Source organism: Bos mutus, chromosome X (genome assembly GCF_027580195.1).
Source record: "Bos mutus isolate GX-2022 chromosome X, NWIPB_WYAK_1.1, whole genome shotgun sequence".
Classification (NCBI taxonomy): domain Eukaryota; kingdom Metazoa; phylum Chordata; class Mammalia; order Artiodactyla; family Bovidae; genus Bos; species Bos mutus.
In genome coordinates this window covers 24310768-24320372 of record NC_091646.1, presented here as the reverse complement: position 1 = coordinate 24320372, position 9605 = coordinate 24310768, and the positions used below count along the sequence as shown (strand labels likewise).

At 44.7% G+C, this 9605-nt stretch overlaps 1 pseudogene; it reads left to right on the top strand.

Annotated features, from left to right (window-relative positions):
• The first annotated feature begins 926 nt into the window (after positions 1-926).
• On the top strand, positions 927-2326 carry LOC102275658 (small ribosomal subunit protein eS6-like; annotated as a pseudogene).
• The last annotated feature ends 7279 nt before the right edge of the window (positions 2327-9605 follow it).

Genomic DNA, 9605 nt, shown 5'->3' with positions numbered 1-9605 from the left:
AGAATTATTTCTATCTTTCCCAGAATTTAGTCCAGTTATACCTAAAGAATGTAAGTCAAAAACGCTTATTGAGTTGGCAGGATGAATAAGGGAATGCCATTGATCCATAAAATTCCAGTACATTCATTTGGGTCCTTAGCCTAGAGTGAGAGCCAAGGAAAGGCTCCTCGCCTCCCAGCTCTGCCTCTCCATCACATTCTTGAGGTACTCCAGGCCAAATGCCTACAGCAAAGGCAGGCATGATCTAAAGGCCAGTGGCACACAAAAGGAGCAGCATGACTGGGGCTGGAGAATCCACAAAGAATCATTAGACTGCACAATTAGCTGTCTTCTCCATGACCTTCAGTCTTCAGAACTTTGAAAGAAACATAGAGATATTGAGAGCCATGTGTCCCTTAAAATCAACGCTGTGGTTCACAAAAATAATAAGGTTTCTATGCTGTTCCTCAAACACATGAGGTGCTCTCCAGCCTCAAGGTCTTTGCACTTGCCCTTCTCTCTGCCTGGAAAGCTCAAACATTCCCATGACTCAGTCTCTTGAGCTTTCAGGTGACACTTCCTATATTAGGCCTCCCCTGCCCACTCAAGTGGCCCAGACCCCATATTCCCCATCCACTTACCCTGCTTGAGTTTTTCCTTAGAACTTGTTTCCTTAGAACTTGACAGTGTACATTTACTCTCTTTTAGAATGCAAGCCCCATGTGGCTGGGGAGGGTGTTACTTTGTCTTGCTTCCCGTGTTCCCAGCAGTTAGCATACTTCCTGGCATATTATAGGTGCTCAATAAATATTTGTAGAATGAATGAAGTGAGAACTTAGTTATGAAAAGGGTTGAGCCTTGGAGTCCGCAAAACTGCTCCCTAACTGCATTGAAAGAATGTGACGACTCTTTTTCGTGACACCTTGGAGGCTGTTGGCTGCTTCAGAATGAAGCTGAACATCTCTTTCCCCGCCACTGGCTGCCAGAAGCTCATTGAAGTGGATGATGAACGAAAACTTTGTACCTTCTATGAGAAGCGTATGGCCACAGAAGTTGCTGCTGACTCTCTGGGTGAAGAATGGAAGGGTTCAGTTCAGTTCAGTTCAGTCGCTCAGTTGTGTCTGACTCTTTGCGACCCCATGAATTGCAGCACGCCAGGCCTCCCTGTCCATCACCAACTCCCGGAGTTCACCCAGACTCACGTCCATCGAGTCGGTGATGCCATCCAGCCATCTCATCCTCTGTCGTCCCCTTCTCCTCCTGCCCCCAAGCCCTCCCAGCATCAGAGTCTTTTCCAATGAGTCAACTCTTCGCATGAGGTAGTCAAAGTACTGGAGTTTCAGCTTTAGCATCATTCCTTCCAAAGAAATCCCAGGGCTGATCTCCTTCAGAATGGACTGGTTGGATCTCCTTGCAGTCCAAGGGACTCTCAAGAGTCTTCTCCAACACCACAGTATGTGGTCCGAATCAGTGGCGGGAACAATAAGCAGGGTTTCCCCATGAAGTAGGGTGTCTTGACCCATGACCGAGTTCGCCTGCTACTGAGTAAGGGGCATTCCTGTTACAGACCAAGGAGGACTGGAGAGAGAAAGTGCAAATCTGTACGGGGTTGCATTGTGGATGCCAATCTGAGTTCTCAATTTGGTCATCATGAAAAAAGAGGAGAAGGATATTCCTGGACTCATTGATACTACAGTGCCTCGTCACCTGGGTCCCAAAAGAGCTAGCAGAATCCGCAAACTTTTAAGTCTCTCTAAAGAAGATGATGTCCGCCAATATGTTGTGCTGCTGCTGCTGCTGCTGCTGCTAAGTCGCTTCAGTCGTGTCTGACTCTGTGCAGCCCCACAGACGGCAGCCCACCAGGCTCCCCGGTCCCTGGGATTCTCCAGGCAAGAACACTGGAGTGGGTTGCCATTTCCTTCTCCAATGCATGAAAGTGAAAAGTGAAAGTGAAGTCACTGAGTCTTGTCCGACTCTTAGCGACCCCATGGACTGCGGCCCACCAGGCTCCTCCATCCATGGGATTTTCCAGGCAAGAGTGCTCGAGTGGGGTGCCATTGCCTTCTCAAATATGTTGTGCGAAAGCCCCTAAACAAAAACGGTAAGAAACCTAGGACTAAAGCACCCAAAATTCAGCGTCTTGTGACCACGAGTTCTGCAACACAAACGCCGGCATATTGCTCTGAAGAAACAGCGTACTAAGAAAAATAAAGAAGAGGCTGCAGAATATGCTAAACTTTTGGCCAAGAGAATGAAGGAGGCCAGAGAAAAATGGCAGGAACAGATTGCCAAGAGACGGAGCCTGTCCTCTCTGAGAGCTTCTACTTCTGAGTCCAATCAAATTTGAGATGTTCTAAGAGTAACAAATAAATAAGATCAAACATCAAAAAAAAAAAAGTGAAATCCTCTAATTCTTTTTTCACGGAGTAAAGTCAATTTTTATCTCATATTATAAAAGTGTAATAGCCAAAGTCATAATATCGTGAGAGAATATGTTAAGACTTTACTATATTCTAGGAATCATGCTAAGAATTTTATACATATTTTATACATTGTATTTAATCCTTAAAACAACTGCATATAAGGGGAGAGTTTCAATATCCCCATTTTACAAATCAGGAAACTAGGCTCATAGAAGTTAAACAGCGTACCTGAGGCCTCACAACCAGTAAGTTGTGGCCTGTTTTCACCATGTGCCCTAAGTGGGATGGGGGTGGGGGCCAACCACTGAAGCCCAGATACACATAATGGAGACTACCTCACTGAGCGTGAGCAGTTAGGGGCACGTTCACGCCACATGGAGGATGGGCATGGGCTGTGAGAGAACTGGGGGATGGGATCATGAGAACTAGGAAATGGTCAGAATCCTATTAACTCATGGCCCTCTAGCCAGTGTTCATGTTTTACTGATTTCTAGAGTCACTGTGCCTTTTGTGTGGTTGCTTCTCACTGGAATATCCCCTCCCCCCTTTCCCTTCAGTGTCCCTTCCCCCAGGGCCCTGCTCCAATGCAGCCTCCTGCATGAAGCCTTCCTGATTCTCTTTTCCCACTCCAGCAGGTAATGGGCTTTCCCCTGGTGCTGTAGGGTGGGCAGTAGGGGGAAAACATCAGAGCTGGAGTGCACAGGAGTGTTGGGGGCTCTGGGATCTGTTAACACTGGACTGGACTAGGTGAGAAAGTTCCAGGGCTTTTTTTTTTTTTTTTTTAGGTTTGCACTTGGTTGCAGACATTCAAGAAAGTTCAGGGTAAACAAACAACAAAGTAACCCAGAGCTGTCTCTTGATTGGTCAGAGGAGGCTAAATGCCAACTACAATTTAAAAATGAACTTGGTAAAAACAACCAAGTAACTCACAGCAGCCACCAGGGTGGGTTCTAGCAGCAAATTCAGACAATCCAGTAATCACCTTTTCCAGCATTTTGCATATCATGCCTCCTTTTAGAAACATTTCCTTCCATCTCTGCTATGGAAATCCTTCCCCATCCTCTTCAAGGCCCAGGTACAGGCAACCTTCTCTGCAAAGCCTTCCTTAATGTCATGCTCCCCCATCCCCAGGAGAGGTGACTGACAGGGGTATTGCTATACAGTAAGGAATAAGGGGTGGCCATGCTGTTCTTTCCATGTAACAATTTGCTTAATTCCTGACATCAAAGGCTGTGTACTCTCATTCTACATCCAGTGGGTCTGCGGAATGAGCAGTAAATTACAGAGAATGGACAACTATCTAACATCACAGGCAGTTAGAAAATTCACTGGGGATCTCTTTCTTGTGGCTATGCTTTCTCCCACTCCATCCCTTTCCTCTTCTAGAAATTCATCAGCAGCAATACTCAGACTTTTCTCCTGGAGGTCAGCCCAACAGGTTGGGCAAGGAAGCAGGCTGCAGGGAGGAGGTGCCTGGGGCAGAGCCATATACAGCTTGGACCCACTCAGGAAGCACCCTTGGGACCCCATGGTCTGGGCCCAGGTTGAGTAGATTCTACTTTTTTTTTTTTTTTTTTTCGGCAACGCAGGGGCTGCTACAGGGCTGATCTTTCCGATGGTGGCTGTCTAAGAGACCAAGTTCTCAACTCCAAATCTCATTCCCTCTCCAGCACCTACTAGACTCGAGCCAGCTTTTCCCTTCTCTTCCTGCTCTGTCCACCTTCACCCCCACCATATGCCTCTAGCACCCCTAGATATATTGACTGGGTACCTCTGGAAGTGACAAGGTGAAGTGTCTGAATTTATCAGCCTGCTTACCGTCAGGGACCAGGACTTCCCACATATTCACTGGCAAAGGGGGATCTGTATGAAAGGTGAGGACCGATATGAAATTAAACAATAAATGACGCACGGGAAACACACTAACTCCAGGGAAGAGTTCTCTAAATAGGATTCTCAGTGTGTGACCCATGGATTTCCAACCTCAGAATCACCTAGGGAGCTTCTTAAAAACACAGAATCTCAGGCCCCAAACCCAGACCCATGAATCTGCATTTTTCTTTTACTTTTTTTGGGGGGTGGTGGGGACTGTGCAGCATGCAGGATCTTGTTTCCCTGACCAGGGATCAAACTCATGCCCCCTGCAGTGGAAGCCTGGAGTCTTAATCACTGGACCACCAAGGAAGTCCCCCGGAAATGTGCATTTTAACAAGCTTCCAAGATGATTCCAATATGCACTAGAAACCCATTGCCTTGATTACCTTTAAATGCTTAAAGCATTGGTTCTCAACCTTGGCTGCACACCTGGGGAGCTCAGAAAAATACTGGCTCCTGGGTCCCACCCCCAGCAATTATGAGTCAGTTGGTCTGGGGTGGGCCTGGACATTAGGGAATTTTCAAAGCTTCTCAGGGGATTCTAATGTAGCTGTTGCAGCACATCAGGCTTCCCTGTCCTTCACTACCTCCCGGAGCTTGCTCAAACTCATGTCCATTGAGTCGCTGATGCCATCCAACCATCTCATCCTTTGTTGGCCTATTCTTCTCCTACCCTCAATCTTTCCCAGCCTGTCTCTTTTCCAATGAGTCAATTCTTCACATCAAGTGGCCAAAGTATTGGAGCTTCAGCTTCAGCATCAGTCCTGGCTTAGAACAAACACACCTAGAAAAGAGCTTATGATCCATTCATGGGTGTGTGTGTGTGTGTGTGTATATACATATGTATGCATATGTGTGTATATTTTTTAAAATTCTCTACTGAGCCTGAAGTTTAAAGCAACATTTTCTGAGCACATTTGGAATTCTGTTGGATGTGACCACAGGCTCCCTCAGGAGACATAAAAGGTGGGCTGACTGGTCCACTGGGGAAAATAAACATGTCTCATCACTCAGTTGCCTAATTACCCTCCAAGATCAGGACCACAGCTACATCCTTAGCATGGATGCCCTGGCAGTGCCTACTTCAGCATGTGGTATTTAACATTTGTACCATTCAAGCTTTCTTCTCTCTGCTGGGCCTTTTTGAGTCTCTCTTCAGATGTGGTGTTCAGTGTAAAGGTGAAGATCCAAAGAGGTGACTTCTGGTTTTCTATTCCCTATCCCCTCAAACACACAAGATTTTCTTGCCCCAAGTTCACTGCTTCAAGCCTCATAAAAGGCTCCAGATCCATTTATGTGTCTCCACTGTGAGTAATGAATAGCCATCCTTCGTCCTGTGACTGGAGTTGCTGCCTATTGTCAATAGTAGGTAAGCAATTGCATAAATTACCTCTCATCCAACTCTAAAAATGTGTTTGCCAAAATGATTTCTTCTAGAATTGAAGAAGTGGAAATAGCGTGCACAGAGAGAAATTGAGTTTGCTCCAAGGGGCTATGAATGCACCATTAAAGAAGCCTCGAAAAAAGATTAGCAATCCAGCTGGTGTGTTTGCACATCATTTAGTGCCATTTGGGGGGCATTTCTGAAGCAATGACAGTCACGGTGGGGAGGAAGAAGAGGAGGCTTCCTTGGCCATTAAGACCATATACGGACTCAGAGGCTGTGGTTATTAGGGCACACAGCTGGGTCCTACTCTGCCAGCTCTGACCTCAGCTCAGTGAGAATTGCAAAAGCTCCAAAGTTTAATGAAAATCAATGCTTGGATTCCAGTGCCAGGAGATTTGTTAAGGCATTGTTATAAGCTTCAGGCCACGTTCTGTAAACAAAATGATTCTCCATATCCTTAGATATATCTCCTCTCTCCCTTCTTCCCTCTCTCTCTTTCTCTCTCTCTCACACACACACACCCTCACCAAAGGAAACTGATCTATGATGGCTGGATCTATCCCTTTTGATCCATCATTTTCCAAGCCACACTGTGAAAGATCTTGGTTCAATATGCTGCTGCTGCTGCTGCTAAGTCACTTCAGTCGTGTCCGACTCTGTGCGACCCCATAGATGGCAGCCCACCAGGCTCCCCCGTCCTTGGGATTCTCCAGGCAAGAATACTGGAGTGGGTTGCCATTTCCTTCTCCAAGGCATGAAAGTGAAAAGTGAAGGTGAAGTCGCTCAGTCATGCCTGACTCTTAGCGACCCCATGGACTACAGCCTACCAGGCTCCTCTATCCATGGGATTTTCCAGGCAAGATAGGACACCTTAAATCGTTACTGAAAACTCCCATACTCTTTGTCAGTCTGAAAATCAAGATAGATAATCAGAACATTGTGTAGGAATCATATTGTAACATAGTTACTTACATTTTCTATGACACAATTCTTTGTTAGTGGGCAGTGTATCTCCGAGGACACATTCTCTTTTACTGTTATTAGGAAATCGAGCTCCCTGCTGTATATACTATGTATAGTAACATGGACCACACTTCCATCCACCTCATCAGGCAAGTTGGGAAGTCTGTCCACCCAGTATGCTCACCCTTGGTCCAGAAGCTGAAATCTTGGTCTCTGGAGTTATTTTCTGAAATGATCATACAGAATAGATTAAAGCAAGTGTTCATAAAGAAGATGTAGATTTTCCTGGCAGAAACACAACCTAATGAAACAAGGAGATAAGGTCCCAGAAATCTGTCTCTTCCTGACAAACACGAACCTTGTCAGTGCTTGCTTAACCCAGAGTTCATCTGCATTCATTGTGTTACTTTCTTCTTTGTTTGGAACTGGGAAGGCATCATCAGGTTGGAGAGAGCCTCCACAGTAAGTATACAAAGTATATAATCTCACTGTTTAGCTCCATTGCAGAGATGAGAGTCTGACACACAGTCAGTAAACGCCTTTTGTTCCTATTGTTGTTAACTGGATACTTATGACTTTAACACTCCAGGAGAGGCCTACAGACATGTGGCTTGTTGGTCTAGTGGTATGATACTAGCTGAGGGTGTGAGAGATCCTGCGTTTGAATCCCAGACAAGCCATGTGCTTTTTATTTCTGATAATTAATTTAAAATACATGTGCTATCACATTGGACTATGATTCTCACTTAGGGTGTGAGAGGTCCTGGGTTAAATCCCATATGAGCTTGGTTTTCTTTGCTTCTGATAATTAATTAATTTAAAATACATCTGCTATTGTACTGGGCTTCCCTGGTGGCTCAATGGTGGTTCGATCCTGGGTCAGGAAGATCCCCTGAAGAAGGGAATGGCAACCCACTCCAGTATTCTTGCCTGGAGAATTCCATGGACAGAGGAGCCTGGAGGGGTACAGTCCATGGGGTCTCAAGGAGTCAGACATGACTGAGCAACTAACACTTTCACACACACACACAGTATGTGCTTAACTGTTCCTGAAGCTGAGAGGGACAGGAACAAGACCCCTCCAGCCCTACCCTGTGTCTCCTTGTCTCGGCTCTACTTACCTCTTGACCTCTGCTACAAATCCAGGTTGTGTGTCCATGTGGGATGAGAGTCAGAGCCCATATCCCAGTCCAAAGCTGGCAACCATGACAAGGTGGCATGGAGAGGGACACAGTGTAAAGGACAGACGATCAGATGATGGAGAAAAAACAGTCTGCGTCCCAGGGGTACTCACTCACCTGTAGGCACTGTGTTTCTAGCCTCCCAGATATAGGCTGATGCACACAGAGGCGTATGTCCTCACCCTGGCCACCAGGACAAGAACTTGTTAATCCCCACAGCCACAGAATAATTCACAAAGTCTTGGCAGGATCCACATGACACAGAGCACCAGAGTCAAAATCACTGGGGTCCACCAGGCAAGAAACTACTTAATAGATGGATCAAGACATAGGTTGCCCATTTTATGGATGTGGGTAATTCTTAGGAGCTGAAGAAGACCCCTGTTTCAGAATACTGCCTGTTGAGAGCAGCCAATTATTTATTGAGTAGAAATGAAACTGATGAGCACTCCCTGATAGCTCAGTTGGTAAAGAATCCACCTGCAATGCAGGAGACTCTGGTTCAACTCCTAGGTTGGTAAGATCTGCTACAGAAAGGGCTACCCACTAGACTGAGTGACTTTCACTTTTTCAAAAGTATAGGAATGATTTAGAAAATGATTTCTACAAACTAAAATTGCTGTTATAAACATAGTGAAACAATAAGCAATAACTAGATTTGGGGGAGAGAAAGCAGTCATATCCCACAACTCCCTTTTTTTGTCATTTTTGCATTTTTCCTACCTCCCAGACCTGATCTATATTCATAGTTTAATTATATATACATAGGATATTTTGGAAATCACTTATTATGTCTTATTTACACAAGTAGAACATTTTCGTAATGTAAAAATTGATAGATAGGCAAAAAGACAATTAAGACTGTTTGTAACCCTACAAATCAGAGGTAACTACTGTTAGCATTTTGGTGAATACTTTCCAATTTAAAAACTACACACACACACACATTTATATGTGCATATACATACACACACACACAAATGCATACACATCCCAAACATCCTACTTAAGAAGCTATCTTTTTGCCTTAATAATAGATAGTGAATCATATCAACAGATACATCATAGTAAGATGACTTCTTATGACTTTTCCCAGTATCATAACTCTAGAATTATTTTTATTTTATTATCTAAGTCTCAGAGATACTGCATTAAAATGTGTGAAGTCAGGACTTCCCTGGTGGTTGAGAATCGACCTTCCAATGCAGGGGATCAGATTCGATCCCTGGTCAGGGAACCAAGATCCCACACACCCCCAGGCAACTAAACCCTCAAACCGCAACTAAGCCCTCAAACCACAACTAAGACTCAACCCAACCAAATAAAAAAATAATAAATATTTTTAAAAATGTATGAAGTCATCAAGTCATGATCCATTACCCATGGTGTGCCCTGTGCAGAATAGATATTGTGAAGTACATACAAATCTATTAGTTATTACCCAATTATTATGTGCCAGGTTTAGTAATACTATTGGCACACTGCTAATATTCTCTCCTAACCCTTTAATATATTAACAGATACTGTGGTTTCTGTTAGAGAAAAAAATGAGGGAAGCTGGAAGAGGTACACTGTTCCCACAGCTAGAAAGTGGAGGGCCCCTAAGTGGAAGCGACTTCCATCTGACTTTCAAGCTTGCTCTTGTCCTCTGAGAGGCTAGTTTGGGAGTTGAGCCATGGCAGTGTGTCATGACTGGAAAATGGACACATGAGTCTCAACCTGTATGATATAGATAATAAAGCCCACGAGCTGGGAGAAATTGTAGAGAGTCTTCTTGGTTGTAGTAATCCAAGAAAG